The sequence below is a fragment of the Aristolochia californica genome, unplaced genomic scaffold, assembly GCF_029961685.1.
Source record: "Aristolochia californica isolate CCGP_79_NKW_82.1479 unplaced genomic scaffold, dmAriCali1.0.hap1 SCAF_5, whole genome shotgun sequence".
NCBI classification, from domain to species: domain Eukaryota; kingdom Viridiplantae; phylum Streptophyta; class Magnoliopsida; order Piperales; family Aristolochiaceae; genus Aristolochia; species Aristolochia californica.
The window spans coordinates 20295537-20321253 of NW_027182214.1; positions in this window are offsets into that span (position 1 = coordinate 20295537).

Sequence of the window (25717 nt, forward strand, 5' to 3'; positions counted from 1 at the left end):
AGAAGTTGATTTTTTTACACATGTTTTACATGCTTGAAACATGTTAAAGATACAAATGACCTATGGATACACACCATTTAAAGAGAATAACACTACTTTCTCAAATGAACGTGCGGTGGGATATTTATCCGTGTTAAAACTACCATTTTTTGCCCATTTACAAAAAGCTGACCTAGCGATCATAGATGATTGTAAAGTGATTTATCATGCGTAACAGGCTATAGTTTTGTAAGGAATGACTTATGGATTGGGAATCAACGATCAGTTAAAAATCCCCCACCTCCCCCTTTCCCGACAATTGCAAAACCTAATATATAAAAACTAAAAAGAGTTTACAATCCCTAAAAATTACAGACACTTTTTGGGAATTATCACTCTCTACATTTGGGCTTTATGTATTTCCATTTTAGATGTATACTTTTTTCTTAAATCAAAACTTGAGTTTTCACTTTCCCTTCATCTCATAAAAAAAAAGAGATAAAAGGAGAATAGATCACAACAAAAGGAGAAGAGACGAAAATTTTAGAGTTTATAAATGGAAAGAATTGAAAGGAATAACAAATGTATGTAAATAAAATTTTTTAAGAAACCACAAATGTATGTAAAGAAAATTTATTAACAAACCACAAATTGATCACAACAAAATGAAAATTTTAGAGTTTATGTATGGAAAGAATTTAAAGCAATAACTAATATAAGTAAAAAAAATTTATTCAGACACCACAAATGAACAAAAAAGTTTTGCTATCCAAGTTTTGGAAATTCCACTTGTTCAACCCTAATAGCTTGGAATTTTATAAGAAAAAGATTTTTCTACACATGTTTTCAAAAATGGATATGCAAGCTTGAAACAAGTTAAAGATGCAAATGACCTATGGATCCAAACCTTTTAAAGAGAATAACATTAAATTCTCAAGTGAACGTACGGTGGGATATTTACCCAAGTCAAACAAGCCATTATTTTGCCCATTTACAAAAAGCTGACCAAACGATCATAGATGATTGGAAAGTGATTTATCATGCATCACGGGCTATATTTTTGTAAGGAATGAATTATGGATTGGGAGTCAACACTCAATTGAAAATCCCCCGCCTCCCCTTTTTCCTGACAATTGCAGAACCTGATATATAAAAACTAAAAGGAGTTTACAATCCCTAAAAATTACAAACAATTTTTGGAATTATCTCTCTCAACATTTGTGCATTGTTCATTTTCATTTTAGATGTGTACTTTTTTCCTAAATCAAAACTTGAGTTTTCACTTTCCCTTCATATCCTAAACAAAAAAAGAGAAAAAAGGCAAATAGATCAGAACTAAATGAAAATTTCAGAGTTTATGTATGCAAAGAATTTAAAGCAATAAAAAATGTAGTAAAGAAAATTTATTCACACACCACAATTGAACACAAAAGTTTAGTTATCCAAGTTTGGGAAATTCAACTACTTCAACCCTAATAGCTTGGAATTTTATTAGAAAGATATTTTTATACACATGTTTTCAAAAATGGATATGCATGCTTGAAACATGTTAAAGATGCAAATGACCAATGGATCCAAACCTTTTAAAGAGAATAACATTCAATTTTCATGTGAAAGTGCGGTGGGACATTTACCCGAGTCAAACAGGCAATTATTTTGCCCATTTACAGAAAGATGACCTAACAATCATATATCATTGTAAATTGATTTTTCATGCATAACAGGCTATATTTTTTTAAGGAATAACTTATGGATTGGGTGTCAACACTCAGTTAAAATCCCCCATTTCCCTCTTTTCCCGAAGATTGCAAAACCTTTTATAAAAAAACTAAAAAGAGTTTACAATCCCTAAATATTACATTTACTTTTGGAATTATCTCTCTCTACATTTGTGCATTGTGCATTTCCATTTTAGATGTATACTTTTTTCTTGAATCAAAACTTGAGTTTTCACTTTTCCTTCATCTCGTAAACAAAAAAAGAGATAAAAGGCAAATAGATCACAACAAAGAGAAAATTTTATATTTTATGTATGGAAAGAATTTAAAGCAATAAAAAATGTCAGTAAAGAAAATTTATTCAGATACCACAAATGAACACAAAAGTTTTGTTATCCATGTTTGGGAAATTCCACTTGTTCAACCCTATTAGCTTGGAATTTTATAAGAAAGATTGTTTTCATTACATGTTTTAAAAAATGGATATGCATTCTTGAAACATTTTAATGATGCAAATAACATATGGATCCAAACCTTTTAAAGAGAATAACATTAAATTCTCAAGTGAACGTGTGGTGGCATATTTACCCGAGTCAAACAAGCCATTATTTTGCCCATTTACAAAAAGCTAACCTAACGATCATAGATGATTGTAATATGATTTAACATGCATAACGAGCTATATATTAGTAACGAATGACATATGGATTGGGAGTCAACACTAAGTTAAAAATCCCCCACCTCTACCTTTTCCCGACGATTGCTAAACCTGATATATAAAAACTAAAAAGACTTTAGAATCTCTTAAAATTACAGACGCTTTTTGGAATTATGTCTCTCTACATTTGTGCATTGTGCATTTCCATTTTAGTTCTATATTTTTTTCTTAATTCAAAACTTGAGTTTTCACTTTCCCTTCATCTCGTAAACGAAAAGAGTGATAAAAGGTAAATAGATCACAACAAAATGAAAGTTTTAGAGTTTATGTATAGAAAGAATTTAAAGCAATAATAAAATTAAGTAAAGAAAATTTCTTTACACACCCCAAATGAACACAAAAGTTTTGTTATCAAAGTTTGGGAAATTCCACTAGTTCAACCCTAATAGCTTGGAATTTTATAAGAAAGAGATTTTTCTACACATGTTTTAAAAAATGGATATGCATGCTTGAAACAAGTTAAATATGCAAATGACCTATGGATCCAAACTTTTTAAACAGAATAACATTAAATTCTCCAGTGAACGTGCGGTGGGATATTTGTTTGAGTCAAACAAGCCATTATTTTACCAATTTACAAAAAGTTGACAGAACGATCATAGATGATTGTAAAGTGATTAATCATGCATAAGGGGCTATATTTTTTGTAAGGATTGACTTATGGATTGGGAGTCAACATTTAGTTCAAAATCCCTTGCCTCCCCCTTTTCCAGATGATTGCAAAACCTGAAATATAAAAACAAAAAAGAGTTTACAATCCCTTAAAATTACAGACACTTTTTGGAATTTTCTCTCTCTACATTTCACCATTGTGCATTTCTATTTAGTTGTATACTTTTTTCGTAAATCAAAACTTGAGTTTTCAGTTTCCCTTCATCTCGTAAACAAAAAAAGAGATAAATAGCAAATAGATCACAACAAAATGAATATTTTAAAGTTTATGTTTGGAAAGAATTTAAAGCAATAACAAATGTAAGTAAAGAAAATTGATTCACACACCATAAATGAACACAAAAGTTTTTTTATCGAAGCTTGGGAAATTCCACTTGTTCAACCCTAATAGCTTGGAATTTTATAAAAAAGAGATTTTTCTACACATGTTTTAAAAAATGGATATGATTTCTTGAAAAAAGTTAAAGATGCAAATGACCTATGAATCCAAACCTTTTAAAGATAATAACTTTAAATTCTCAAGTGAACATGCGGTGGGATATTTACCCGAGTCAAACATGCCATTATTTTTCCCATTTACAAAAAGCTGACCTAACGATCATAGATGATTGTAAAGTGATTTATCATGCTTAACCGAAGTTGTGTTTTTTTGTAAGGAATGAGTTATGGATTGGGAGTCAACACTTAGTTAAAAATCCCCCATCTCCCCCTTTTCCCAACGATTACCAAACTTGATATATAAAATCTAAAAAGAGTTTACAATCCCTAAAAATTATAGACCCATTTTGGAATTATCTCTCTCTACATTTGTACATTTTTCATTTCCATTATAAATGTATACTTTTTTATTAAATCAAAACTTGAGTTTTCACTTTCTCTTCATCTCGTAAACAAAAAAAGAGATAAAAGGCAAATAGATCACAACAAAATGAAAGTTTTAGAGTTTATGTATGGAAAGAATTTAAAGCAATAAGAAATGTAGGTAAAGAAAATTTATTCACACACAAAAAATGAACACAAAAATTTTGTTATCCAAGTTTGGTAAATTCCACTAGTTCAACCCTAATAGCTAGGAATTTTATAAGAAAGAGATTTTTTAACACATGTTTTAAAAAATAGATAAGCATGCTTGAAACATATTAAAGATGCAAATGATCTAAGGATCCAAACCTTTTAAAGAGAATAACATTAAATTCTCAAGTGAACGTGCGGTGGGATATTTACCCGAGTCAAACAACCCATTCTTTTGCCCATTAATAAAAAACAGACCTAACGATCATAGATGATAGTAGAGTGATTTATCATGCGTAAAGGGCTACAGTTTTGTAAGGAATGACTTATTGATTGGGAGTCAACACTCAGTTAAAAATCACCCGCCTCCCCCTTTTCCCAGCGATTGCCAAACTTGGTATATAAAAACTAAAAGGTGTTTACAATCCCTAAAAATTAAAGACCATTTTTGGAATTATCTCTCTCTACATTTTTGCATAGTGCATTTCAATTTTTGTTGTATACTTTTTTCTTAATTCAAAACTACAGTTTTCACTTTCCCTTCATCTCGTAAGCAAAAACAGAGATAAAAGACATATAGATCGCAACAAAATGAAAATTTTAGAGTTTATGTTTGGAAAAATTTAAAGCAATAAAAAATGGAAGTAAAGAAAATTTATTCACACACCACAAATGAACAAAAGAGTTTTGTTATCCAAGAGTGGGAAATTTCTATTGTTCAACCCAAATAGCTTGGGATTTTATTAGAAATAGATTTTTCTACACATGTTTTAAAAAATGGATATGCATGCTAGCAACATGTTAAAGATGCAAATGACCTATGGATGCAAACCTTTTAATGAGAAAAACATTAAATTCTTCAGTGAATGTGCGGTGGGATATTTACCTGAGTCAAACAAACCATTATTTTGCCCATTTGCATAAAGCTGACCTAACGATCATAGATGATTGTAAAGTAATTTATCATGCATAATGAGATATATTTTTATTAAGGAATGACTTATGGATTGGGAATCAACACTCAGTTAAAAATCCCCCACCTCCCCCTTTTGCCGACGATTGCAAAACCTTATAGATAAAAACTAAAAAGAGTTTAAAATCCCTAAAATTTACAGACACTTTTGAAATTCTCTCTCTACATTTGTGCATTGTGCATTTCCATTTTAGTTCTATACTTTTTTCTTAATTCAAAACTTGAGTTTTCACTTTCCCTTCATCACGTAAACAAAAAAAGAGATAAAAGGCAAATAGCTGAATATAAAACGAAAGTTTTAGATTTTATGTACAGAAATAATTTAAAGCAATAAAAAATGTAAGTAAAGAAATTTATTCAGACACCATAAATGAACACAAAAGTGTTGTTATCAGAGTTTGGGAAATTCCACTTCTTCAACCCTAAAAGCATAGAATTTTATAAGAAAGAGATTTTTCTTCACATGTTTTAAAAAACGGATATGCATGCATGAAACATGTTAAAGATGCAAATAACCTTTGGATAGAAACCTTTTGAAGAGAATAACATTAAATTCTCAAGTGAACATGAGGTGGGATATTTACCAGAGTCAAACATGCCATTATTTTGCCCATTTACAAAAAGCTAACCTAACGATCATAGATGATTGTAAAGTGATTTATCATGTGTAACCGGCTGTATTTGTTTTGTAAGGAATGACTTATGGATTGGGAGTCAACACTCAGTTAAAAATCCCCTACCTCGCCCTTTTCCCGACGATTGCAAAACCTGATATTTAAAATCTAAAAAAAGTGTACAATCTAAAAAGAGTTTAAAATCCCTAAAATTTACAGAGATAGTTTTGGAATTATCTCTCTCTACATTTGTGCATTGTGCATTTCCATTTTAGTTCTATACTTTTTTCTTAATTCAAAACTTGAGTTTTCACTTTCCCTTCATCACGTAAACAAAAAAAGAGATAAAAGGCAAATAGCTGAAAATAAAATGAAAGTTTTAGAGTTTATGTACAGAAATAATTTAAAGCAATAAAAAATCTAAGTAAAGAAATTTTTTCAGACACCATAAATGAACACAAAAGTGTTGTTATCAGAGTTTGGGAAATTCCACTTGTTCAAACCTAAAAGCATAGAATTTTATAAGAAAGAGATTTTTCTTCACATGTTTTAAAAAATGGATATGCATGCATGAAACATGTTAAAGATGCAAATAACCTATGGATCGAAACCTTTTGAAGATAATAACATTAAATTCTCAAGTGAACATGAGGTGGGATATTTACCAGAGTCAAACATGTCATTATTTTGCCCATTTACAAAAAGCTAACCTAACGATCATAGATGATTGTAAAGTGATTTATCATGTGTAACAGGCTATATTTGTTTTTTAAGGAATGACTTATGGATTGGGAGTCAACACTCAGTTAAAAATCCCCTACCTCGCCCTTTTCCCGACGATTGTAAATCCTGATATTTAAAATCTAAAAAAAGTTTACAATCTAAAAAGAGTTTGAAATACCTAAAATTTACAGAAATATTTTGGAATTATCTCTCTCTACATTTTTGCATTGTGTATTTCCATTTTAGATGTATAATATTTTATTAAATCAAAACTTGAGTTTTCAGTTTCCCTTCCTCTTGTCAACAAAAAAAGAGATAAAAGGCAAATAGATCACAACAAAAAGAAAATTTTTGAGTTTATTACGGAAAGAATTTAAAGACATAACAAATGTAAGTAAATAAAATTTATTCACACACCACAAATGAAAAAAAAAGTTTTGTTATCCAAGTTTTTAAAATTCCACTAATTCAACCATAATAACTCGGAATTTTATAAGAGAGATTTTTTTACACATGTTTTAAAAAATGGATATGTATGTTTAAAAAATGTTAATGTGCAAATGACCTATGGATCCAAAACTTTTTAAAGAGAATAACATTAAATCCCCAAGTAAATGGGCGGAGGGATATTTACCCGAGTCAAACAAGCCATTATTTTGCTCATTTACAAAAAACTGACCTAACGATCATAGATTATTGTAAAGTGATTTATCATGCATAACGGGCTATATTTTTGTAAGAAATGACTTATTGATTGGGAGTCAACGCTCAGTTAAAACTCCCACACCTCCCATTTTTCCCGACGATTCCAGAACCTAATATATACAAACTAAAATGATTTTACAATCCCTAAAAATTATAGACACTTTTTGGAATTATCTCTCTCTACATTTGTGCATTGTGCATTTCCATTTTTTATGTATACTTTTTTCCTAAATCAAAACTTGATTTTTCACTTTCCTTTCATCTCGTAACAAAAAAAAGAGAGATAAAAGGCAAATAGATCACAAAAAAATGAAAATTTTAGTGTTTATGTATGGAAATAATTTAAAGCAATAAGAAATTTAAGTAAAGAAAATTTATTCCCACACCACAAATGAACACAAAAGTTTTCTTTTTAAAGCTGAGAAAATTCCACTAGTTCAACCCTTATAGCTCAGTATTTTTAAAGGAAGACATTTTTCTTCACATTTTTTAAAAAATGAATATGCATGCTTGAAACATGTCAAAGATGCAAATGACCTACGGATCCAAACCTTCTAAAGTGAATAACATTAAAGTCCCAAGTGAAAGTGTGGTGGGATATTTACCTGAGTCAAACAAGCCATTATTTTGCCTGTTTACAAAAAGCTGACCTAACAATCATAGATGATTTTAAAGTGATTTATCATGCGTAATGGGCTATATTTTGTTAAGAATGACTCATAGATTGGGAGTCAACACTCAGTTAAAAATCCCCATCCTCCCCCCTTTCCCGACAATTGCAGAACCAGATATATAAAACTAAAAAGAGTTTACACAATCCCTAAAAATTACAAACACTTTTTAGAATTATATCTCTCTACATTTGGGCATATTGCATTTCCATTTTAGATCTATACTTTTTTCTTAAATCAAAACTTGAGTTTTCACTTTCCCTTCATCTAGTAAACAAAAAAAGATAAAAAAGGCAAATAGATCATAACAAAATGAAAATTTTAGAGTTTATGTAGGGAAAGAATTTAAAGTGTTAACAAATGTAAGTAAAGAAAATTTTTCACACACCACAAATGAACTCAAAAGTTTTGTTATCCAAGTTTGGGAAATTACAGTAGTTCAACCCAAATAGCTCGGAATTTTATAAGAAAGAGATTTTTCTAAACATGTTTTAAAAAATGGATATGCATGCTTGAAACATGTTAAACATGCAAATGACCTATGGATCTAACCCTTTAAAAGAGAATAACATAAAATTTCCTAGAGAACGTGCGATGGGTTATTTACCCGAGTCAAACAAGCCATTATTTTGCCCATTTAAAAAAAGCTGACCTAACGATCATAGGTGATTTTAAAATAATTTATCATGTGTAACGGGCTATATTCTTTTAAAGAATGACTTAAGGATTGGGAGTCAACACTCAGTTAAAGATCCCCCTCCTCCCCCTTTTCACGACGATTGCAGAACCTGATATATAAAAACTAAAAAAAGCTTACAATCCCTAAAAATTTTAGACACTTATTGAAATTATATGTCTCTACATTTGGGCATTGTGCATTTTAATTTTAGATATATACTTTTTTCTTAAATCAAAACTTGATTTTTAACTTTCCCTTCATCTAGTAAACAAGAAAAGATAAAAAAGGAAAATAGATCACAACAAAATGAAAATTTTAGAGTTCATGAATGGAAAGAATTTAAAGTCATAAAAAATTTAAGTAAATAAAATTTATTCACACACCTCAAATGAACACAAAAGTTTTGTTATCCAAGTTTGGGATATTCAAATAGTTCAACCCTAATAGATCAGAAATTTTTTAGAAAGAGATTTTTCAACTTATGTTTTAAAAAATGGATATGTATGCATGGAACATGTTAAACATGGAAATAACATATTGATCCAAACCTTTTTGAGAGAATAATATTAAATTCCCGGGTGAATGTGCGGTGGGACATTTACCCGAGTCAAACAAGCCATTATTTTGCCCATTTACAAAAAGCTGAAATAAAGATCATAGTTGATTGTAAAGTGATTCATCATGTGTAACGGGCTATATTTTTGTAAGTAATGACAGATGGATTGGGAGTCAACACTCGGTTAAAAATCCCATCCTCCCCCTTTTCCCGACGATTGCAGAACCAGATATAAAAAAACTAAAAAGAGTTTAAAATCCCTATAAATTAAAGACACTTTTTGGAACTATCTCTGTCTACATTTGTTCATTGAGCATTTACATTTTAGATTTATACTTTTTTCTTAAATCAAAACTTGAGTTTTCACTTTCCCTTCATCTTGTAAAAAAAAAAGAGAAAAGGCAAATACATCACAACAAAATGAAAATTTTAGAGTTTATGTATGGAAAGAATTTAAAGCAATAACAAATGTAAGTAAAGAAAATTTATTCACACACTACAAATGAACACAAAAGTTTTGTTATACAAGTTTGGGAAATTCCACTAGTTCAACCCAAATAGCTCGGAATTTTATAAGAAAGAGATTTTTCTACACATGTTTTAAAAAATGTATATGCATGCTTGAAACATGTTAAAGATGCAAATGACCTGTGGATCCAAACCTTTTAAAGAGAATAACAATAAATTCCCAAGTAAACGTGCGGTGGGTTATTTACCCGAATCAAACAAGCCATTATTTTGCCCATTTACAAAAAGCTGACATAATGATCATAGATGATTGTAAAGTGATTTATCATTCGTAACAGGATATATTTTTGTAAGGAATGACTTATGGATTCGATTGTGCATTTCCATTTTAGAAGTATAATTATTTATTAAATCAAAACATGACTTTTAACTTTCCCTTCATCTCGTAAAACAAAAAAGAGATAAAAGGCAAATTGATTTCAACAAAATGAAAATTTTAGAGTTTATGTATGGAAAGAATTTAGAGGAATAACGAATGTAAGTAAAAAAAATTTATTCACACACCACAAATGGACACAAAATTTTTGTCATCCATGTTCGGGAAATTCCACTAGTTCAACCCTAATATCTCGGAATATTATAAGAAAGAGATTTTTTTAGAAATGTGTTTAAAAAATGGATATGCATGCTTGAAACATGTTAAAGATGCATATGACCTATGGATCTAAACCTTTTAATGAGAATAAGATTAAATCCCAAAGTGAATGTGAGGTAGGAAATTCACCCGACTCAAACAAGCCATTCTTTTGGTCATTTACAAAAAGTTGACCTAAGGATCATAGATGATTGTAAAGTGATTTATCATGCGTAACGGGCTATATTTTTATAAGGAATGTCTTATGGATTGGGAGTCAACAGTTAAAAATCCCCTGCCTCCCCCTTTTCCCGACGATTGAAAAACCTGATATATAAAAACTAAAAAGAGTTGACAATCCCTATAAATTACAAAAACTTTTTGGAATTATCTCCCTCAATATTTGTGAATTGTGCATTTCCATTTTAGATGAATAATTTTTAAATAAATCAAAACCTGAGTTTTCACAACAAAATAAAAATTTTAGAGTTTATGTATGGAAAGAATTTAAAGCAATGAAAACTGTAAGTAGACTAAATCTATTCACACACTACAAATGAACACAAAAGTTTTTTTATCCGTGTTTGGGAAATTGCACTAGTTCAACCCTAATAGCTCGGAATTTTACAAGAGAGATTTTTCTACACATGTTTTAAAAAATGGAAATGCATGCTTGAAACGTGTTAAAGATGCAAAAGACGTATGGATCTAAACCTTTTAAAGAGAATAACATTAAATCCCCAAGTGAACGTGCAGTAGGATATTACCCGAGTCAAACAAGCCATTATTTGCTCATTTATAAAAAGCTGACTTTATGATCATAAATGATTGTAAAGTGATTTATCATACATGACTTATTGATTGGGAGTCAACACTCAGTTAAAAATCCCTCACCTCCCCCTTTTCCCGACGATTGCAGAACCTGATATATAAAAACTAAAATGAGTTTACAATCCCTAAAAATTACAGAGACTTTTTTGAATTATCTCTCTCTAAATTTTTGCATTGCGCATTTCCATTTTAAATCTATACTTTTTTCTTAAATCATCACACGATTTTTCATTTTCCCATCATCACGTAAACAAAAAAATAGATAAAGGGCAAATAGATCACAAAAAAATGAAAATTTGCGAGTTTATGTATGGAAAGAATTTAAAGAAATAACAAATGTAAGTAAAGAAAATTTATTCCCACACCACAAATGAACTCAAAATTTTTGTTATCCAAGTTAGGAAAATTCCAATAGTTCAACCCTAATAGCTCAGAATTATTTAAGGAAGAGATTTTTCTACAAATGTTTTAAAAAATGGATATGCATGCTTGAAACATGTTAAACATGCAAATGACCTATAAATCCAAACCTTGTAAAGAGAATAACATTAAATCCCCAAGTGAACGAGCGGTGGGATATTTACCCGAGTCAAATAAGCCATTATTTTGCCCATTTAGAAAAAGCTGACCTAACGATCATAGGTGATTGTAAAGTGATTTATCATGTGTAATGAGTTATATTTTTTTAAGGAATGACTTAAGGATTGGGAGTCAACACTCAGTTAAAAATCCCCCTCCTCCCCCTTTTCACGACGATTGCAGAACCTGATATATAAAAAATAAAAAGAGTTTACAATCACTAAAAATTACAGACACTTTTTAAAATTATCTCTCTCTAAATTTGTGCATTGTGCCTTTCCATTTTAGATGTATACTTTTTTCTTAAATACAAACTTGAGTTCTCACTTTCACTTCTTCTCATAAATAGAAAAAGGGATAAAAGGCAAATAGATCATAACAAAATGAAAATTTTAGAGTTAATGTATGGAAAGAATTTAAAGTGATAACAAATTTAAGTAAAGAAAATTTATTCAAACACCTCAAATGAACACAAAACTTCTGTTATCAAAGTTTGGGATATTCCAATAGTTCAACCCTAATAGCTTGAAATTTTATTAGAAAGAGATTTTTCAACTTATGTTTTATAAATTGGATATGTATGCATGAAACATGTTAAACATGCAAATGACCTATTGATCCAAACCTTTTAAAGAGAATAATATTAAATTCCCAAGTGAATGTGCGGTGGGATATTTACCCGAGTCAAATAAGCCATTATTTTGCCCATTTACAAAAAGTTGAAATAACGATCATAGATGATTGTAAAGTGATTTATCATGTGTAATGGGCTATATTTTTGTAAGCAATGACTGATGGATTTGGAGTCAAAACTCAGTTAAAAATCCCATGCCTCCCCTTTTCCCGACGATTGCAGAACCTGATATAAAAAAACTAAAAAGATTTTAAAATCCCTAAAAATTAAAGACACTTTTTGGAATTATTTCTGTCTACATTTGTGCATTGTGCATTTCCATTTTAGATGTATACTTTTTTCTTAAATCAAAACTTGTTAAAGCAATAACAAATGAACACGATAGTTTTGTTATACAAGTTTGGGAAATTCTACTAGTTCAACCCTAATAGCTCGGAATTTTATAAGAAAGAGATTTTTCTACACATGTCTTAAAAAATGCATATGCATGCTTAAAACATGTTAAAGACACAAATGACTTGTTGATCCAAACCTTTTAAAGAGAATAACAATAAATTCCCATGTAAACGTGCTGTGGGATATTTACCCAAATCAAACAAGCTATTATTTTGCCCATTTACTAAAAGCTGACATAACTATCATAGATGATTGTAAAGTGATTTATCATGCGTAACGGGCTATATATTTGTAAGGAATGACTTATGGATTTGGATTCGACACTCAGTTAAAAATCCCCTGCCTATTCCTTTTCCCGACTATTGCAGAACCTGATATATAAAAACTAAAAAGAGTTTACACTCATTAAGAATTAGTAACACTTTTTGGAATTATCTTTATCTACATTATTGCATTGTGCATTTCCATTTTAGAAGTATAATTATTTATTAAATCAAAACTTGACTTTTCACTTTCCCTTCATCTCGTAAACAAAAAAAGAGATAAAAGGCAAATTGATCTCAACAAAATAAAATTTTAGAGTTGATGTAAGGAAAGAATTTAAAGGAATAAAAAATGTAAGTAAAGAAAATTTATTCACACTACTAATGAACACAAAATTTTTGTTATCCATGTTTGGGAAATTCCACTAGTTCAACCCTAATAGCTCGAAATTTTATAAGAAAGAGATTTTTTTAGACATGTTTTAAAAAATGGATATGCATGCTTGAAACATGTTAAAGATGCAAATGACCTATGGATCCAAGCCTTTTAATGAGAATAACATTAAATCTCCAAGTGAACGTGCGGTGGGAAATTTACCTAACTCAAAGAAGCCATTCTTTTGGTCATTTACAAAAACCTTACCTGAGGATCGTAAATGATTCTAAAGTGATTTATCTTGCGTAACAGGCTATATTTTTGTAAGGAATATCTTATGGATTGGGAGTCAACACTCAGTTACAAATCCCCCGCCGCCCCCTTTTCCCTACGATTGAAAAACCTGTGATATAAAAACTAAAAGGAGTTGACAATCCCTAAAAATTACATACACTTTTTGGAATTATCTCTCTCTAAATTTCTGCATTGTACATTTCCATTTTAGATGTATAATTTTTTATTAAATCAAAACTTGAGTTTTCACTTTCCCTTCATCTCGTAAATAAAAAAAGAGACTGAAGGTAAATGGATCACAACAAAATGAAAATTTTAGATTTTATGTACAGAAAGAATTTAAAGACCATAAGTAAAGTAAATTTCTTCACACACCTCAAATGAACACAAAAGTTTAGCTATCTGTGTTTGGGAAATTGCGCTAGTTCAACCCTAATAGCTCGGAATTTTTCAAGAGAGAGATTTTTCTACACATGTTTTAAAAAATGAAATGCATGCTTGAAACATGTTAAAGTTGCAAATGACCTATGGATCCAAACCTTTAAAGAGAATAACATTGAATCCCAGAGTGAACGTGCGGTGGGATATTTACTCGAGTCAAACAAGGCAATATTTTTCTCATTTCTAAAAAGCTGACCTTACGATCATAGATGATTATAAAGTGATTTATCATGCGTATTGGGCTATATTTTTGTAAGGAATGACTTATGGATTGGGAGTCAACACTCAGTTAAAATTTCCCTACCTCCCCCTTTTCACGACGATTGTAGAACCTAATAAATAAAAAATAAAAAGAGTTTACAATCCCTAAAAATTACAGACACTTTTTGGAATTATCTCCCTCTACATTTGTGCATTGTGCATTTCCATATTAGATGTATACTTTTTTCTTAAATCAAAACTGAGTTTTCACTTTCCCTTCATCTCATAAACAAAAAAATTGATATAAAGCAAACAGATCACAAAAAAATGAAAATTTTAGAGTTTATGTATGGAAATAATTTAAAGCAGTAACATATGTAAGTAAAGAAAATTTAATCACTCACCACAAATGAACACAAAAGTTTTCTTATCCTGTTTTGGAAATTCAACTAGTTCAACTCTAATAGCTCGGAATTTTATAAGAAAGGGATTTTTCTACACATGTTTTAAAAAATGGATATGCATACTTGACACATGTTAAAGAGGCAAATGACCTATGGATCGTAACCTTTTAAAGAGAATAACATTAAATTCCCAAGTGACCGTGCGGTGGGATATTTACCCGAGTCAAACAAGCCATTATTTTTCCCATTTACAAAAAGCTCACCTAACGATCATAGATGATTGTAAAGTAATTTATCATGCGTAACGGGCTATATTTTTGTAAGGAATGACTTATGGATTGGGAGTCAACACTCAGTTAAATATCCCCCACCTCCCCTTTTCCCGACGATTGCAGAACCTAATATATAAAAACTAAAAAGAGTTTACATTCCCTAAAAATTCCCGACACTTTTTGGAATTATCTCTCTCTACATCTGTGCATTGTGAATTTCCATTTTAGATGTATAATTTTTTCTTAAATCAAAACTTGAGTTTTCTCTTTCCTTTCATCTCGTAAACAAAAAAATAGATAAAAAGCAAACAGATCACAACAAAATGAAAATTTTAGACTTTATGTTTGAAAATAATTTAAAGCAATAACAAATGTAAGTAAAGAAAATTTATTCACTCACCACAAATGAACACAAAATTTTTCTTATCCTGTTTTCGTAATTCAACTAGTTCAACTCTAATAGCTCGGAATTTTATAAGAAAGGGATTTTTCTACACATGTTTTAAAAAATGGATATGAATGCTTGAAACATGTTAAAGAGACAAATGACCTATGGATCCAAACCTTTTAAAGAGAACAACATTAAATTCCCAAGTGACCGTGTGGTGGGATATTTACCCAAGTCAAAGAAGCCATTATTTTGCCTATTTATAAAAAGCTGACCTAACGATCATAGATGATATTAAAGTGATTTATCATGCGTAACGAGCTATAATTTTGTAAGGAATGACTTATGGATTGGGAGTCAACACTCAATTAAAAATCCCTAAAAATTAAAGAGCTTTTTTGGAATTATCTCTCTCTACATTTGTGTATTGTGCATTTCCATTTTAGCTGTATACTTTTTTCTTAAATCAAATCTTGAGTTTTCACTTTCCCTTCATCTCGTAAACAAAAAAAGATATAAAAGGCAAATAGATCAACAAAATGAAAATTTTAGAGTTATGTATGGAAAGAATTTATAGCGATAACAAATGTAAGTAAAGAAAATTTATTCATACACCACAAATGAACACAAAAGTTTTGTTATCCAAGTTTTGCAAATTCTACTAGTTCTACCCCCAATAGCTCGGAATTTTATAAGAAAGAGATTTTTCTTCACATGTTATTAAAAATGGATATGCATGCTTGAAACATGATAAACATGAAAATTACCTATGGATCCAAACCTTTTATAGAGAATAACATTAAATTTCCAAGTGAACATGTAGTGGGATATTTACCCGAGTAAAACAAGCCATTATTTTGCCCATTTAAAAACAGATGACTTAATGATCATAGATGATTGTAATGTTATTTATCATGTGTAACGGGCTATATTTTTGTAAGGAATGACAAATGGATTGGATGTCAACACTCAGTTAAAAATCCCCCGCCTACCCTTTTTCCAAACGATTGCAGAACCTGATATAAAAAAAACTATAAAAGAGTTTGTAATCCCAAAAAATTACAGACACTTTTTATTCTCTCTCTACATTTGTGCATTGGGCATTTCCCTTTTAGATATAATTTTTTCTTAAATCAAAAAATGAGTTTTCACTTTCCCTTAATCTCATAAAAAAAAGAAAAAAATGCAAATAGATCACAACAAAATGAAAATTTTAGAGTTTATGTATGGAAAGAATTTAAAGCAATAAAAAATGTAAGTAAAGAAAATTTATTCACACACCACAAATGAACAAAATGTTTTTGGTATCCCAGTTAGGGAAATTCCACTAGTTCAACCCTAATAGCTCGGAATTTTATAAGAAAGAGATTTTTCTACACATGTTTTAAAAAATGGATATGCATGCTTGAAACATGTTAAAGATGCAAATGACCTATGGATCCAAACCTTTAAAAGAGAATTATATTAAATTCTCAGGTAAACGTGCAGTGGGATATTTGCCCGAGTCAAACAAGCCATTAATTTTCCCATTTAGAAAACGTTGAGCTAACGATCATAGATGATTGTAAGTGATTTATCAAGCGTATCGGACATTATTTTTGTAAGGAATGACTAATGGATTGGGAGTCAACACTCAGTACAAAATCCCCCGCCTCCCCCTTTTCCTGACGATTACAGAACCTAATATATAAAAACTAAAAAGAGTTTACAATCGCTAAAAATTACAGACACTTTTTGGAATTATCTATCCCTACATTTGTTCTTTGTGCATTTCAATTTTAGATGTAAACTTTTTTCTTAAATCTAAACTTGATTTTTCACTTTCCCTTCATCTCATAAACAAAAAAAAGAGATAAATGGCTAATAGATCACAACAAAATGAAAATTTTAGAGTTTATGTATGGAAAGAATTTAAAGTAATAACAAATGTAATTAAAGAAAATTTATTCACACACCAAAAATGAACAGAAAAGTTTTGTTGACCAAGTTTGAGAAATTCCACTAGTTCAACCCTAATAGCTCTGAATTTTATAAGAAAGAGATTTTCTACACATGTTTTTAAAAATGGATATGCATGCTTGAAACATGTTAAAGATGAAAAAGACCTATGGATCCAAACCTTTTAAGGATAATAACAATAAATTCCCAAGCGAACGTTTGATGGGATATTTACCCGAGTAAAACAAGCCATTATTTTCCCATTTACAAAAATCTGACCTAACAATCATACATGATTGTAAAGTGATTTATCATGCATAACAGTCTATATTTTTGTAAGGAATGACTTACGGATTGGGAGTCAACACTCAGTTAAAAATCCCCACCTCCCTCTTTTCCTGACGATTGCAAAACCAAATATTTAAAAACGAAAAAGAGTTTACAATCCCTAAAAATACAGACACTTTTTGGGATGATTTCTCTCTACATTTGTGCATTGTGCATTTCAATTTTAGATGTATATTTTTTTCTTAAATCAAAACTTACATTTTCACTTTCCCTTCTTCTCATAAACAAAAAAAGAGATAAAAGGCAAATTGATCACAACAAAATGAAAGTTTTAGAGTTTATGTATGGAAAGAATTTAAAGCATTAACAATTGTAAGTAAAGAAAATTTATTCACACACCACCAGAAATGAACAAAAAAGTTTTGTTATCCAAGTTTGGGAAAATTCCACTCGTTTAACCCTATCAGCTCGGAATTTTACAAGAAAGAGATTTTTCTACACATGTTTTAAAAAATGGATATGCATGCTTGAAACATGTTAAAGATGCAAATGGCCTATGGATCCAAACCTTATAAAGAAAATAACATTAAATTCCCAAGTGAACGTGCGGTGGGATATTAACCCGAGTGAAACAAGCCATTATTTTGCCCATTTGTAAAAATCTGACCCAAGGATCTTAAATGATTGTAAAGTGATTTATCATGGGTAACGGGCTATATTTTTGTAAGGAATGATTTATGCATTGGGAGTCAACACTAAGTTAAAAATTCCCCACCTCCCCCCTTTCCCAACTGTTGCAGAACCTGATATATAAAAGCTAAAAAGAGTTTACAATCCTTAAATATTACAGACACTTTTTGGAATTATCTCTCTCTACATTTGTGCATTGTGCATTTCCCTTTTAGATTTATACTATTTTCTTAAATAAAAACTTGAGTTTTCACTTTCCCTTCATCTCGTAAACAAAAAAAGAGATAAAAGGCAAATAGATCACAACAAAATGAAAATTTTAGAGTGTATATATGGAAAGAATTTACTGAAATAACAAATGTAAGTAAAGAAAATATATTCACACACCTCAAATGAAAACAAATGTTTTGTTATCCAAGTTTGGGAAAATTCCACTAGTTCAACCCTAAAAGCTCGGAATTTTATAAAAAACAGATTTTTCTAAAAATGTTTTAAAAAATGGATATGCATGCTTGAAACATGTTAAAGATGAAAATGACCTATGGATACAAACTTTTTAATGAGAATAACATTAAATCCCCAAGAGAACGTGCAGTGGGATATTTACCCGAGTCAAACAACCCATTATTTTGCTCATTTACTGAAAGCTGACCTAACTATCATAGATGATTGTAAAGTGATTTATCATGCGTAATGGGCAATATTTTTTTAAGGAATGACTTATGAATTAGGAGTCAACACTCAGTTAAAAATCCCCCGCCTCCCCCATTTCTCGACGATTGCAGAATCTGATATATAAAAACTAAAAAGAATTTACCATCCCTAAAAATTACGGACACTTTTGGAATTATCTCTCTCTACCTTTCTGCATTGCGCATTTCCATTTTAGATGTATACTTGTTTCTTAAATCAAAACATGAGTTTTCACTTTCCCTTCATCTCGTAAACAAAAAAAGAGATAAAAGGCAAAAAGATCACAACAAAATGGAAATTTTAGAGTTTATGTATGGAAAGAATTTAAGGCAATAACAAAAGTAAGTAAATAAAATTTAGTCACACACCACAAATGAACACAAAAGTTTTTTTATCCAAGCTTGGGAAATTCCACTAGTTCAACCCTAATAGGTCGGAATTTCTTAAGAAAGATATTTTTCTACACATGTTTAAAAAAATGGATATGCATGCTTGAAACATGTTAAAGATGCAAGTGACCTATGGATCTAAACCTTTTAAAGAGAATAACATTAAATTCCCAAGTGAAGGTGCAGTGGGATATTTACCCGAGTCAGACAAGCCATTATTTTGCCCATTTACAAAAAGCTCACCTACCCAACATAGATGATTGTAAAGGGATTTATCATGCGTAACGGGCTATATTTTTGTAAGGAATGACTTAAGGATTGGGAGTCAACACTCAGTTAAAAATCCCCCGGCACCCCATTTTCCCGACGATTGCAAAACCTGATATATAAAACCTAAAAATAGTTTACAATCCCTAAAAATTACAGAAACTTTTTGGGATTATCTCTCTCTACATTTATTCATTGTGCATTTCCATTTTAGATGTATACTTTTTTCTTAAATCAAAACTTGAGTTTTCACTTTCCCTTCATCTCGTAAACAAAAAAAGATATAAAATGCAAATAGATCACAACAAAATGAAAATTTTAGAGTTCATGTATGGAAATAATTTAATGCAATAAAAAAATTAATTAAATAAGATATATTCACACACCACAAATGAACACAAATGTTTTGTTATCCTAGTTTGGGAAAATTCCACTAGTTCAACCCTAAAAGCTCGGAATTTTATAAGAAAGAGATTTTTCTACACATGTTTTAAAAAATGGATATACATGCTTGAAACATGTTAAAGATGCAAATGACCTATGGATCCAAACATTTTAATGAGAATTACATTAAACCCCCAAGTGAACGTGCGGATATTTAGCCAAGTCAAATAAGCCATTATTTTGATCATATACAAAAAGCTGACCCAACTTCCATAGATGATTTTAAAGTGATTTATCATGTGTAACGGGCTATATTTTTTTAAGGAATGACTTATGGATTGGGAGTCAACACTCAGTTAAAAATCCCCCGCCTCTCCCATTTTCCGACGATTACAGAACCTGACATATAAAAACTAAAAAGAGTTTACAATCCCTAAAAATTACAGACACTTTTATGAATTATCTGTCTCTAAATTTGTGCATTGTGCATTTCCATTTTAGATGGATATTTGTTTCTTAAATAAAAACTTGAGTTTTCACTTTCCCTTCATCTCGTAAACAAACAAAGAGATAAAACGCAAAAAGATCACAACAAAATGGAAATTTTAGAGTTTATGAATGGAAACAATTTAAAGCAATAAAAAATGTAAGTAAATAAAATTTATTCACACTCCACAAATGAACACAAAAGTTTTGTTATCCAAGCTTGGGAAATTCCACTAGTTCAACCCTAAAAGCTCAGAATTTTTTAAGAAAGTGATTTCTCTACACATGTTTTAAAAAATGGATATGCATGCTTGAAACATGTTAAAGATCCAAATGACCTATGGATCCAAACCTTTTAAAGAGAATAACATTAAATTCCCAAGTGAAGGTGCAGTGGGATTTTTTCCCGAGTTAGACAAGCCATTATTTTTCCCATTTAGAAAAAGTTGACCTACCGAACATAGATGATTGTAAAGTGATTTATCATGCGTAACGGGCAATATTTATATAAGGATAAACTTATGGATTTGGCATCAACACTCAGTTAAAAAACCCCCAGCTCCCCGTTTTCGAGTTGATTGCCAAACCTAATATATAAAAACTATAAATAGTTTACAATCCTAAAAATTACAGACATTTTTTGAAATTATCTCTCTCTACATTTGTGCATTGTGCATTTCCATTTTAGATGTATACGTTTTTGTTAAATCAAAACTTGAGTTTTCACTTTCCCTTCATCTCGTAAACAAAAAAAGAGATAAAATGCAAATAGATCACAACATAATGAAAATTTTAGAGTTTATGTATGGAAATAATTGAAAGCAATAAAAAAAGTAAGTAAATGAACACACCACAAATGAACACAAAAGTCTTGTTATCCAAGTTTGGGAAATTCCACTAGTTGAACCCTAATAGCGTGGAATTTAATAAGAAACAGATTTTTCTACACATGTTTTAAAAAATGGATTTGCATCCTTGAAACATCTTAAAGATGCAAATGACCTATGGATCCAAACATTTTAAAGAGAATAACATTAAATTCTCAAGTGAATGTGCGGGGGGATATTTACCCGAGTCAAACAACGCATTATTTTGCCCATTTACCAAAAGCTGATCTAACGATCATAGATAAATGTAAGGTGATTTATCGTAATAGGCAGGAATGACTTATGGATTGGGAGGCAACTCTCAGTTAAAAATCCCCCGCCTCCCCCTATTTACAGACAATTAGAAAACCAGATATATAAACTAAAACGAGTTTACAATCTCTAAAAACTACAGACACTTTTTGGAATTATCTCTCTCTAAATTTGTGCATAGTGCATTTCCATTTTTGTTGTATACTTTTTTCTTAAATTAAAACTTGAGTTTTCACTTTACCTTCATCTCGTAAAAAAAAAAAAGATAAAAGGCAAATAGATCACAACAAAATGAAAATTATAGAGTTTATGTATGGGAAGAATTTAAAGCAATAAAAATTTATGTAAAGAAAATTTATTCACACACCACAAATGAAGAAAAAAGTTGTTTAATCCAAGTGTGGGAAATTCCTCTAGTTCAACCCTAATAGCTTGGAATTTTATTAAAAAGAGATTTTTCTACACATGTTTTAAAAAATGGATATGCATTCTTGAAACATGTGAAAGATGCAAATGACCTATGGATCCAAACCTTTTAAAGAGACTAAAATTAAATTTTGCAGTAAACGTGATGTGGGATATTTACCTGAGTCAAACAAGCCATTATTTTGCCCATTTGCAAAAAGCTGACCTAACGATCATTAATGATTGTAAAGTGATTTATAGTGAGTAACGGGCTATATTTTTTAAGGAATGACTTATGGATTTGGAGTCAACACTCAGTTAAAAGTCCCCCATCTCCCCCTTTTCTCGACAATTGCAAAATGTTATATATAAAAACTAAAAGAGTTGACAATCCATAAAATTTGCAGACACTTTTTTGAATTATCTATCTCTACATTTGTGCATTGTGCATTTCCATTTTAGTTGTATACTTTTTTCTTAAATTAAACTTGAGTTTTCACTTTCCCTTCATCTCATAAACAAAAAAAGAGATAAAAGGCAAATAGATCACAACAAAATGAAAATTTTAGAGTTTGTGTATGGAAAGATTTTAAAACAATAACAAATGTAAGTAAAGAAAATTTATTCACACACCACAAATGAACACAAAATTTTTGTTATGCAAGTTTGGGAGATTCCACAAGTTCGCCTTAATAGTATGCAATTTTTTAAGAAAGAGATTTTTCTACACATGTTTTAAAAAATGGATATGCATGCTTGAGACAGGATAAAGATGCAAATGACCTTTGGATACAAACCTTTTATAGAGAATACATTAAATTCTCAGGTGAACATGCAGTGGGATATTTACCCGAGTCAAACATGCCATTATTTTTTCCATTTACAAAAATCTGACCTAACAATCATAGATGATTGTAAAGTGATTTATCATGCGTAACCGGCAATATTTTTTTGAAATGAATGACTTATGGGTTGGGAGTCAACACTCAGTTAAAAATCCCCCACCTCCCCCTTTTCCCGGCCATTGCAAAACCTGATATATAAAATCTAAAAAGAGTTTACAATTCCTAAAAATGATAGACACTTTTTTGAATTATCTTTTTCTATATTTGTGCATTGTGCATTTCCATTTTTGATGTCTACTTTTTTATTAAGTCAAAACTTAATTTTTCACCTTCCCTTCATGTTGTAAATAAAAAAAGAGATTTAAGGCAAATAGATGACAACAAAATGAAAATTTTAGAGTTTATGTATTGAAAGAATTTAAAGCAATAACAAATGTAAGTAAAGAAAATTTATTCACACACCACATATGAACACAATAGTTTGGTTATCCAAGTTTGGGAAATTCCACTAGTTCAAACCTAATAGCTTGAATTTCATAAGAAAAAGATTTTTCTACACATGTTTTAAAAAATGAATTTGCATGCTTGAAACATGTTAAAGATGGAAATTACCTATGGATCCAAACCTTTTAAAGAGAATAACATTAAATTCTCAAGTGAACGTGCGGTGGGATATTTACCAAAACCAAACAACCTATTATTTTTCCTATTTACAAAAAGTTGATCTAATGATCATAGATGATTGTAAAGTGATTTATCATGCGTAACTTGCTATATTTTTTTAAGGAATGACTTATGGATTGGGAGTCAACACTTAGTTAAAAATCCCATGCCTCCCCCTTTTCCCGATGATTGCAAACATGAAATCTAAAAACAAAAAAAAGTTTACAATCCCTAAAAATTACAAACAGTTTTTGGAATTATCTCTCTCTACATTTGGGCATAGTGCATTTCCATTTGAGTTGTATACTTTTTTCTTAAATCAAAACTTGAGTTTTCACTTTCCCTTCATTTTGTAAACAAAAAAAGATATAAAAGGCAAATAGATCACAACAAAATGAAAATTTTATAGTTTATGTACGCAAAGAATTTAAAGAAAATAAAATTGTAAGAAAAAAATTTATTCACGCACCACAAATGAAAAAAAAAAGATTTGTTATCCAAGTGTGAGAAAATCCTCTAGTTGAACCCTAATAGCTTGAAATTTTATTAGAATGAGATTTTTCTACACATGTTTTAAAAAATGGAGATGCATGTTTGAAACAGGTTAAAGATGCAAATGACCTATGGATCCAAACCTTTTAAAGTGAAAAACATCAAATTCTCAAGAGAACGTGCTGTGGGATATTTACCTAAGTCAAACAAGCCATTATTTTGCCCATATGCAAAAAAGCTGACCTAACGATCATAGATGATTGTAAAGTGATTTATCATGCGTAATGGGCTTTTAATTTTGTGCAGGGAATGACTTTCTGATTGTGAGTCGATACTCAGTTAAAAATCTCCCACCTCCCCCTTTTCCCTATGATCGCGAAACCTGATATATAAAAACTAAAAAGAATTTACAATCCCTAAAAATTAAAGAAAATTTTTGGAATTATCTCTCTCTAAATTTGTGCATAGTTCGTTTCCATTTTAGTTGTATACTTTTTCTTAAATCAAAACTTGAGTTTTCACCTTCCCTTCATCTCGTAAACAAAAAAAGAGATAAAATGGAAATAGATAACAAGAAAATGAAAATTTCAGAATTTATGTATGGAAATAATTGAAAGAAATAAAAAATGTAAGAAATGAAAATTTATTCACACACCACAAATGAACAAAAAAAATTTGTTATCCAAGTGTGGGAAATTCCTCTAGTTTGACCGTAAAAGCTTGGAATTTTATTAGAATGAGATTTTTCTACACATGTTTTAAAAAAGGGATATGCATGCTTGAAACATGTTAAAGATGCAAATGACCTATACATCCAAACCTTTTAAAGTGAATAACATTAAATTCTCAAGAGAACGTGCGGTGGGATATTTACCAGAGTCAAAAAAGCCATTATTTTTCCCATTTGCAAAAAGTTGACCTAACGATCATAGATGATTGGAAAAGGATTTATCATGCGTAACGGGCTATATTTTTTTGCAGGGAATGACTTATGGATTGGGAGTCAACACCCAGTTAAAAATCTCCCGCTTCCCCCATTTCCGGACGATTGCAAAACCTGATATATAAAAACAAAAAAGAGTTTACAATCCCTAAAAATTATAGAAACTTCTTGTAATTATCTCTCTCAACATTTTTGCATGGTGCATTTCCATTTTAGATGTATACTTTTTTCTTAAATCCAAACTTGAGTTTTGACTTTCCCTTCATCTCGAAACCAAAAAAAGAAATAAAAGGCACATAGACCACAACAAAAAGAAAATTTTAGAGTTTATGTATGGAAATAATTTCAAGCAATAACAAATGTAAGTAAAGAAAATCTATTCACACATCACAAATGAACACAAAAGTTTTGTTATCCTACTTTGGGAAATTCCACTAGTTCAACCCTAATTGCTTGGAATTTTATAAGAAAGAGATTTTTCTACACATGTTTTAAAAAATGGATATGCATGCTTGAAACATGTTAAAAATGCAAATGACCTATGGATCCAAACTTTTTAAAGAGAATAACATTAAATTCTCATGTCAACGTGGGGTGGGATATTTACCCAAGTCAAACAAGTCATTATTTTGCCCACTTACAAAATGCTGACCTAACGATCATAAAGGATTGTAAAGTTATTTATCATGCGTAATGGGCTATAGTTTTGTAAGGAATGACTTATGGATTGGGAGTCAACACTCAGTAAAAAATCCCCCGCCTCCCCCTTTTCCCGACGATTACAACACCTGATATATAAAAACTAAAAAGAGTTTACAATCCTTAAAAATTAAAGACACTTTTTGGAATTATATCCATCTATATTTTTGCATTGTGCATTTCCATTTTAGTCATA